The following is a 10,687-nucleotide window of genomic DNA, read 5'->3' as shown; positions in this document are numbered from 1 at the left end:
CACTGATTTATTTTAGAAATATGAGCTATGAGTGTGAATGTTATATATTCCATGCCCTAATTCTGTTTTACTGGTTTATTTGACAAATAATCTATATGGATTTGCTCTATAAAGACCTTATGTCTGTTTGGGATTGTTTTGAGAGCCTATTGATGTATCTCAGAATAAAGGAATGTCCACAACATTAGTGATGTTTTTTTTTTTTTTGTGTGTGAATGTATTTTACTTAACTCATTGAATGTAGCTGGATACTCATGAACGCATGTCTCTAATAGCCACAATAGGAGTAATTTTAGCAACACCGTATTTTGTGTGGCCCATAACGACCCAATGGATCATGAAAATGTGCAAAAATTCACATTGCTTGCTTGTTGTTGGTACATTAATCCCATTCAGATTGCCACTTATCTGAGATGTAAGAGTTCAATATAGGTTTAAGGTCTGGGGCAGGGATTTGACATTCTGTGACTTCTTCATTGAGGGCTTGCTTAGCAGCACTGTCCGCTTTCTCATTTCCCCTCAGACCAACATGGCCTGGGACCCAGCAAAAAACTACACTCAAGTTCTGGTTCTTTAGATGTTCTAGTTGATCAAGCTCAGCTTTGGTTGTACTTTTTGCGTGACATTAAAGCCTACTGGAAAGATTTTTAATTGCAATTTAATTGAATGCAATTTACTTTTACGATTAAATAAAATTAATTTATCCCTCTCACCCATAGTTTTCTATTTATTTACAAATGTACATAGGCCTACTGTAATTACATTTATACATAGTTATTCTACTGATCTTTATACTATTCATCCTGCACATAGACTTATTCTTACTACTCTTATAATGTTGTTTCTGCACTACAATGACACTGTTTCCACACTGCACATAGCTGTATGTTATGTACATATCTGTTATATATTTGTCATATTGAATATCCATATTTATTCTGTTTAATTATATTCTGTTAATACACTGCATATATCTATATTATTATTTCTACTATTATAATGTTACTACTACATACATTATTCTACTTATTGTTTGAGATAACTGCTACCCAGTGGGCATTTGATGTCAATTCAACATCAATATGACATCAAACATCGACGTCAAAATTACGTCTAGAAACAGGTCTAGAATGAAAGTTGTATCGACGTCAATGTACTGATGTCAATTTGACGTCAAGATTTTGACCTCCGCAATGTCGTTTTGATGTTATTTTGATGTCATACTTTGTTGGCATTTGATGTCAATTCAACATTTATTTGACGTCAAGATGTTGATGTCGTTTTGATGCTATTCTGATATCATTCAATGTCAAGCTTTGATGTCAATTCGACATTTATTTGACATCAAGATGTCATGATGTTGATGTCGTTTTGATGCTATTCTGATAGCATTCAATGTCAAGCTTTGATGTCAATTCAACATTTATTCTACATCAACATGTCATTTCCATGTCAAGCTTTGTTGGCATTTGATGTCAATTCTACATCTATTTGATGTCAAGATGTTGATGTTGTTTTGATATCATTCAATATCAAGCTTCAATGTCAAATAAACATAAATGCGACAAACATTGATGTCAAAATTACATCAGCATTTATTGACATATTTTGATTATTTGTGCAGAATACAAGTACAAAGACAACAAAATGCAGTTTGTGTCTAACTAGAAGTGCAAAAAAGCAGAAAAGTGATATACAAAGTATAGACAGGTGATGCATATACAGGACAAGACACAGTGCCGTGTAGACAGTAGTATACAGTTGGTTTATAGAAGGTGGTTTAGAGTAATATAAATTAAATATGTGCAGAGTATTAGTAGTTATCTTATAAGGGCAGAATAAATATGGCTAAATATGAACAATGTATGACAACATGTACAATGTAGTAACAAGTAATGGAATGTTGGAGAACATTGAGAGATCCAGTTGAATAGAGAGAGACAGAGAAAAGGTTTCTTTTAACAGGGTTCCTACACATTTTCTATTTTAAAATCCCATACTTTTTCCATCCTTTAATTTACAAACTTTTTGGTAGATTTTTCTGACCATTCTCGACAATGCTACTCCAAAACCAAACGTTTGTCTCAGCATCCAGGAATCGTTGAGCACCTACATTTGTGCTTTAACATTGATGGTGTGCCACTTTTTAAATCCTCCAACTTCCAAATGTGGCCCATACTCTGCAACTTTCACAACTTTGCTCCTTTCATTGTGGCCATCTACTGTGGAGTTGCTAAACCAAATTCAGAGGAAGAGTACTTAAAGCTACCTTGTGTAAGAACTTCTCCCATCTAGCGGTGAAATTCTATATGACAACCAACTGAATATTACTTTCTAGCCCCTCCCATTCCGAGCGCATTTTAACTCCTACGGTGGCCGTTTCATGCCAAAGTTAACATTGCTTCCAGTACTACGACTTCGTCCGGTGTTCCTTCCAGTTATAAGGTTACTTTAGAAAACAATTACACATTGCATTTAGTTATATAGCCAGTAAACATGTTGGGTATGACCTCTATGTAAAGTGAATAGCCTAGTTTTACGTTTTCATTATTTTGGTAGGCTACTATTTCATTGCTAGCATCAGCTATCAGGTTCCCAAACGAATGCATGCTAATGTTATAGTACAGTAGATTCAGTGCTATCGTTATTCTGTATGTGCGAGATTAATAGTGTAAAGGCAATGTTTACAGCGTAGCCTACTATTTTTCTCAGTGAGCAGAGTCAGAGATCAGTCGATGCAACGGAGGTGCAAGGGAAAGGTAAAGGAAGAGGGAAAGGTAAAGAAAAGCCAAGAGCCGGTGGCAGAGGATCGATGAGACCTCCTATGCAAATAAAAAGTAAGACTCCAAAAGATGACGAGGAGAGACTGGAAGAACTTCAAAGACAAAGGAGAGAAGCAACGGAGGTTTGTGTTTTTAATATATTTCTCTGAACAGTATCAATGTCAATGACACCGAAATTAGCTCGGAAGCTGCACCAGGCTCGTTCGTTTGCGTTGCGTCTGCTGCAGAAAAAAAATAGACCATTCATCTAAAATTGATTTTACGCGTTGTGAACGGAACGCTTCAGTCACGCGCTTGGTGTAGCTTCCCTGCCTGTTTGTATCTCAATTGTTTGTAGCAATTTCTAGCTGTTGCCAGTCAACTGCATGATGCGAGTTGTCTCCCAGTGAAATCACGACCCATAATTACGTTATGGTCTATAGAAAATGTTACACAACATTTTCACCTTTTCATTGTCCATACACATACATAGTATTCATCATTTTGTGTGAACACTTGAAAAATGACACAGAGTAGGCTACTATTACTACTACTCTGCTAACAATCTAACTTTGCTACCTAAACAAGCCTATCTGATCTTATTTCTTGTGTCTTATTTCTTCAGACTTGTGGATGGAATGAGCCTGCAAGAGCACAGGAACCTCACCACACAGTTGCTATAGTGAGGCAGCCAGGTCTGGTGTTTGATGCATCAGTGCAGACATGTCGTCCCCCCACCTGTGCCAGGGATGCCTTGGTGTAGTTGTACACACTGCAGAGACATGCCAATCGATCAGAAGAGAAAATGCTGTGGACAAAACCCTGCCACCTGTGTGAGCCTTCTGCCTCACTACACACAGCACTGCCTAGATGAAGGTTTTCTCCAGATTCACAGGCAGTACATCACAGACATCACAGCATTAGGCCATGTAAGAGAGCCAGGTGATGACAATAGAGTTCAGATATGCTACCTACAGACATTTCATTTTCTGGCAGCATGGGTCTCTAGGACAGGGTAATAGAAGAGTGATCCCAAGCTGTGTGTGTAGGATAAGGGATAAATTCCCTGACCCTCAGGGACATCTCTGGAATTTATTTCACCTTCCTATAATGTTGTAATGTTGTGTTATTGTAAATAGTTTTGTATTAGTGTTCTTGTACTGCCTGTTCCTTTTAAAACTGTATTTAATTTATTTTACACCGGTACATCGCTATATTTTGCTTTCATGAAAATAAAAACTTTTAGAATTGATAAGAGACTGTTCATGCTGTACCTCATACATTACATCCACAAACTTATAATTAAAAAAGGAGTTGTGGTAATTTACCATTTTGAAACACCAAATGACAGTAACATGGTCAACAATGTTATTTGCAATATATTTATTTACAGAAATTAACAAATTATGGTATTTACACATGAACCCTTCCTTTTTGTATGGTGCCTTTGAAGCAACATGGGCCATCATTCTAAATTTGCAGTCTCCTGGAAAGCTGATCCTGTGGAAGACATGCAGTGTCGTTAGACATACACGCCATTTTATATAGTTCAACATATTGTTACTAATCTGTATAGTGCTATTTTGCCTAGACTGAGTTACAGGCAAGGTTACAATGAAGGCATGCACGTGCATCACATAACAAGACCATTGAATTTCGTCCACATCCTCCTCCACGATGCTCATGTCATGTAGGCTTTGTAAAAAATATATATAAATGCTTATATCATGAAAATATACAATAGAGAATGTCATCGGGTATAGACATTATGAGCATTGATGGGTTACCTCTGTTCAAGGTTCTCAATTTCAGGGGCTTCTGCAATTGCGCCAAGATGCTCATCTGAAATGAATAAGCAGAGCGTTTCACAACATATAACAGTACATAAAATGGTAAACACCAAGATATTAAAAATATACTTTCAGTTATTATCAAACAACAATCACATAGAATCAACAATTGTTTTCATGCAGTGAAAAACATTCAGACAATTTAGTAGGCTACGTCTACAATTAATAAGACTACAGGACAGGCCTCAGGATGTGAACGTCACCCTTGGAATTGGCTACACTAGCATTATCAGATTAGGATATATTTAGGCTACAAAGCAAAAGCAATGAAAAATAACTACAATTTAGTGCCCTTTGCCTGTGATCCGTCATAGCAGATTTATGTTACAATCCTTTTTCATCGACGCGAGGAAAAGTATCCCAGACGTCATTCTAGCGTTATGGACAACCATGCTATACTAAGCCAAGCAACTATAAAACTTCGAATTTACACCATAGACTGTATGTTTACACGAATAGGCCAAATTACCTGTCGAGGAGAAAGCAGGCCATTTCGGCGTCCCTTTTAAAATCCTTGCTCCTCACGAGCTCTTTCCATCTTAGAAAAGCCACTCCAATATTGACTTTGGTCTGTTGTTTTTCCGGTCGCGTTGGCGTTTTAATTCTCTTTTTCGCTTCCTTGGCGACTCCTTTTCATGTCCTCGAGAATAGTTGTAATCCTCCATTTTCAACAGACTTTCAAATCTGCCGGCAGTCGCGAGTAGACTGATCATGCAATGAGTGTTGCCTACAAGCGCGAAAGGCGGAGCTGAATTTCCAGGAATGTCCCTCGTTGGCGAATGTATTTCAAAGATGGAGGCGCAACATGGATTCAGCCATTTGCGCGACTCGCGCGTATGTATTTGGAATAGCAGATTCTACACTTACGAGAATACTTTGATTAGTAAGTGGAAATAATTACACATGAATGAGCACATATTTTTGAAAGAACAAATGGGTTTTTGCTAAGAATTAACTCAAAAAAGTACACAATGTAGCTTTAAGTGACTTTCTCCAGGAGTTGCAGCAGTTACAGCAAGATGGCATTGTTCATGGAGGCAAAGCACTTCAACTGTCTGTGAAAGTATTCATATGTGATGCTCCTGCCAGGGCATTCTTTAAGTGCATTCTTGTTACCATTCTTGTGAGTGATGCACTATCAGAGGCACCTATGACGGGAAGGTTTGTTCTTGGGGCCAAAGAGCCAGGTGCGGTTCCAAGGGCTGAAGACTGTTTTGTTTAGGCCAGCTCTGCTGCCACTCTGCCTCCACCGTACTGCTGCCACTCTGCCTCCACCGCACTGCTGCCACCTGTGGACAAGGAGGAGTGCGAGTTATACAACAAAATTAGTTATTAGTTGTTAGTGGCAGCACTAGTATAAAACCTCTAGAATCTCTAAAAACAATCACAAATAGGGCAGTTCATCACAGTTCAACAATTGTGGTTTGGAACTAGGCCTGCTGCAACTGGATTGATAAAAAGTAATGTAGTTGCAAACATCTCACCTGGCTACTTGTATTTGGGAAGAGCAAAAGCTATCAGCCATAAGCATGATCATGTTATTAGGTTGTTGTTGTAGAACAAGGAAAGGAATATCCAGTGTTTCCTCTACATTTATTTAGGGAAAGCGGTCCGCCATGGTTTAAATCCTATCCCTCTCAAGCCCTCTGAAGTCACATTAAATGGGATAGGATTCAGGAACTAATTAATTTAAACGTCACTGACCAGAAGATGTAATGTCTCTGTTTCATAGCAGAGTTATTGCTAATCAGACATGATGTTGAGCAACTAGAATTGTTTTTAAAATTTTTAAAAAAGTTTTTTTTTTCTTCCGGGGGCCGGATGGGTAGGTGGACTAGGGGGTGGCTCAAGGACTAGAGTGCCTTAGCCTGGGTTTTCCCATGCTGCCTTACACACGCAATTTTATTCACGCTGCTAGGCAGCCTGGATTCTATGGACTTTGGTTCCTTCGTTGAGGTGAAAACAATCACAGAACGGAGGGAGGGCTGCAAGACGATGACGACACGCCGAAGCCGTTATGAGCTATGTACAGACGCATTTGATAGACATTCGTAGCGCCCAATAAACGGCTCTGGGCATTCGTAAACCATGTTTCAAATACGAGAAAATTAATGTCTAATTCCCAGACCCTATCTCAATGAGGTCTGACGTTAGCCAGGCTAAGAGCGCCTATTCATGAAAGAGGCATGCGTGTTGGAAGTAGTTTTCAGCTAAAGAGACACTGAAAACATGTTTTAATCTGTATACCATTAACATTGCATAACAAAAGTAAAACATTCATTTGTAGAGTACCAAAACCAGACGTCTTTTGAGTGTAATCAGATTATGGCAATCATTTTTACAATTGTTTACAACTTAACTCTATGTCCTCACTTGAACCCATTTGCAAGGATGGACGACGCTGAGTATAGAACGTGCTGGCAGTGACAGATAACATGTAAACGCGCCATAGCAGTGACGAGACGCACACACCATACAATCGGCCTGACATTTTGAGTGAACTTAAATTAACTACCTAGCAACAATTCCAACACTCACAAGTTAAGGATGTCTTCAGAGAGTTACACTTGATAAGCATGATAGGTCTACTTTTGGCGCATCAACAATTGAAATGGAGGGGCAGCGTGACTATTTCGGTAAAGGCTACAATCTTTGATAGGTGTAATCTCAAAAGAAAGTTCACTTTCTCCATCATCGAACTCTTGAATACAGTGATGGTACAAACCAATATCTGTAATGCAGTGGGTAAATTAACGTTACGTTAGCAGTAGTTTTTACGTTTTATGCAAAAAATATATGGTTTATGTAACAAACCCTTCAAATTTGAGAGAGACTGAACAAAAATATGAGTTTATTGTAAAGTTTTTGATGGGGAATTCAGAGGAACCCATGTAAAAAAAAAAAAAAAAGAAAAACTGATGCATTTAGTCCAAATTAACTGTGCTAAAAAAGTAAAGTGAATGGGTGTTCAACTCTTGAAATAGCATGCATCTCCTTCCATGCAATCCCCGCCCCACCCCCACCTCCACTTTTTTCCCACGCTTAACGGTAGTGTTATATGTAGATAAATTACAATACTTACAGTATTTGAAGTAGCTGCACAACCATGCTAAATAGTATAGTTTTGGCACACAGTACACAAAGACACTTCTGCCATCATACCGGAATGTAAACTATACTCGTAAACGTGCTAATTACCAACCATTTCGTTCGAAATTTCTAAAACAACAATGTTTTTTAATACTTCAAAATAACATTGTGTGTGTGTGTGTGTCTTTACCTGGTGAGTGAACTCTCTTGCGAGCTTGGACGTGGCACACATTTGGAATATTCCAGAATGCACTCAGTGTTCTTACTGCAGCAATCCTCACAACACACCACCTGCAAACAGAGGGAGACTAAGATTAATATGTTGCAAAACACACAGAACATGAAAAGACCATCACTGAAGCACTACTACACTCACATGCATCTTAACACATGCCTCAGAGCAAGTCAGGTACATCAAACAAGGGGCAAATAAGGGCTATGAAATGAAGAACATGTAGCCTAACACTACCCTTCACAAACTAAAGATCCCTTTACTTGTAGGCATGATATTGAGGTGCTACCCACCCATCACATCCATTAAATGACAGGTCTGTTAATAAACATGGCTATATTAAACTGCAGTTCCTTAAATCAGTGGGTAGATAACTGATATATATATATATATTACTTAATTCATACAGGACCTCTTTGCAGTTATAGCAACACTATATTATGTATCAACACTAGCACTACATGTATTAAGTTTAAATACAGTGACCTAACCTTACCTATGTCCCATGGAAGTTCGCAAGGTAGAGCTAACGTTAACCGTTATTAATTCTAATGTAACGTTAACAACTTTCATCTGTGTCTGCTAGCCTGCATGGTAACAGCCATTTTAAATGTAGCTAACGTTACTTTAAATGTATAGCTAACTTACTTGCGCCTGATATTTCATTCTAAAACTAACAAACAGACAAACAGGCAAACAAACAGATATTCCACATAATAGTGAAGTTAGTCTGCTACTGGAAAAGTTAACATTAACAGCTAACATCGCTAGCGTTAGCTCACTAGCTAATTCTAAACATGACTAACGGCTTTGATTAACATTCCATTATGAAAACAATATATTTCGAATAAATTCACGTTTTCAATTGGCATACAAAAGTACTGTAATTCTTACCTGGGATATGATGACGGCAGACTTTGTACAGCTTACACATTCAGTCAGAGGCATGACAGAAAAGTGACGGTTGATTGTTGAAGTCACTGGTGACTGCAGTTGAAAAGGAGCAAACTCAGCGAAGATTCTAGAGTGCTGCGCGAATTTGAATTTGATCAGGGGTGGGGGATGGGAATTGCTGTGTGTGCGCATGCACTTATCAAGCGGTGATAAGCATCCGTTAAAAACAATCGTGAAAATGATTACTGTTGGCATTTTAGTCTGTTATATTACCAGACTGATTGGTAGAAGTGTCAAAACAATAGTAACATTAGCCTAGTGGGCTATTATTACTACTATTAAGATTATTAACATTATTGGTTCTCATATGGTGGTCAATTCAATGACGTCAATTCCATATCATTTTGACGCCCTTTTTCCTATGCCTTTTTTCTTGATATCAAATCAACGTTGATTTAACATCAATCATATTGACCCAAGTTTATAGACCAGTGACTACATGTTAGATTGATCCCTTGTTGGACGTCTTTACAACCACAAGCAAGCCATAGCTTGTAATGCTAAAATAGTATGAAAATATAGCTGCAAGCAGCAATGTGGGGGCCAAGCAGGCAGTTCAGCAGGCCAGATTTGCCATGTAAGTCAATGCCGTTGCATCAGGCATATAGCCTTAAGCAGTCACAGCAAGTTCCATGCCATACAACCCAAGATTGGCTGAGTTACAAGGTCAAGTTTCACATCAAAACATAACTGATTTTGTGGAGCTGAACCAGGGCTGAGTGTCGCCACCCCCTCCCCCAGCCAGCCCACCGCCGCAACCGCCCCTGCCCGTCCCACCCTGCCCCACTCTTGCACGCACACTTTAGAATTAACTGGATGGAACTCGCTGTCATCAGTTTGACATCAAAAATAAAAGATTGATTGATTGCTGTGATTTCAATGCCCCCATAGAGGTCAAAGGTCACCAAATTATTTGTGCATCATCAGGATGAACCAGACGGTTCTATGGGCTACCATTGACCTCCATTGCAGAATAATGCAGCAACTACAGGCCAAAATACATTTTTGCAAATTCCAGAGCCCCCTAGAGGTCAAAGGTCACCAAATTTCTTGAGCGTCCTCCTGGTGGGTCCTGGGGACCATGTACTAAGTTTGGTTTTGATACATGAAAGCATTGCTGAGATATGAGCTCACTTCCTGTTTGGCGGCTTCGCCGCAAAATTCGATTGGCTGTTACAGGCGAACGCTTCTGTCAATTGTTCCACAAAAAAATACAGTGATAAGGCATGGTCTGAAGATGGTCTCTGCCAATTTTTGTGAGGATCAGCTGAAATTTGTGACATGCGAATACTTATTCATGTTTGTGATTAAATCCGATATGGCGGCCGAATCAATTACGATGACATCACAAGTTGGCTTCAGTCGGCCTAAGGACTTCCAACAGTATTACCAGACACCACTAGTGTGTTTTAATTCTAAGCACAACAGCAGCTACAGGCCAAAAGGCATGTTTCTTAATTACAGCGCCCCCTACAGGTCAAAGGTCACCAGATTTCTTGAGCGTCCCTTTGATTGGGTCCTAAGTCCAGTTATTTAGTTTGGTTATGATAGATGAATGGGTTGCTGAGATATGAGCTCACTTCCTGTTTGGCGGCTTCGCCGCAAATTTCGATTGGATATTATGGATGAACGGTTTTAGTTCCGGAGACAAAACACCACAACTTTTGTGAGGCTTGGTCTGAAGATCATGTATGTCAAGTTTGGTGTCGATCAGACAAAATTTGTGACCTGTGAAGTTTTAGTTTCACTTTCACTAAAATCCAATATGGCGGAAAATCCATCAAGGCGGAAAATGACGT

General features: G+C 39.0%; 1 long non-coding RNA gene across 1 annotated transcript; it reads right to left on the bottom strand.

Annotated features, from left to right (window-relative positions):
* Window positions 1-4,242: 4,242 nt before the first annotated feature.
* On the bottom strand, window positions 4,243-5,194 carry LOC143131169 (uncharacterized). Its single transcript, XR_012988048.1, has 3 exons — window positions 5,082-5,194; window positions 4,550-4,604; window positions 4,243-4,262 (listed from the first exon to the last, which is right to left on the bottom strand). It is a non-coding gene; the product is annotated as an uncharacterized LOC143131169 (long non-coding RNA).
* Window positions 5,195-10,687: the final 5,493 nt, after the last annotated feature.

This window comes from Alosa pseudoharengus, unplaced genomic scaffold (genome assembly GCF_046254945.1).
Source record: "Alosa pseudoharengus isolate Yale_2024_CS ecotype anadromous, Long Island Sound unplaced genomic scaffold, YU_APseudo_1.1 YU_APseudo_1.1_scf_1, whole genome shotgun sequence".
NCBI classification, from domain to species: Eukaryota; Metazoa; Chordata; class Actinopteri; order Clupeiformes; family Clupeidae; genus Alosa; species Alosa pseudoharengus.
This window is presented reverse-complemented; position numbering and strand designations above follow the sequence as displayed.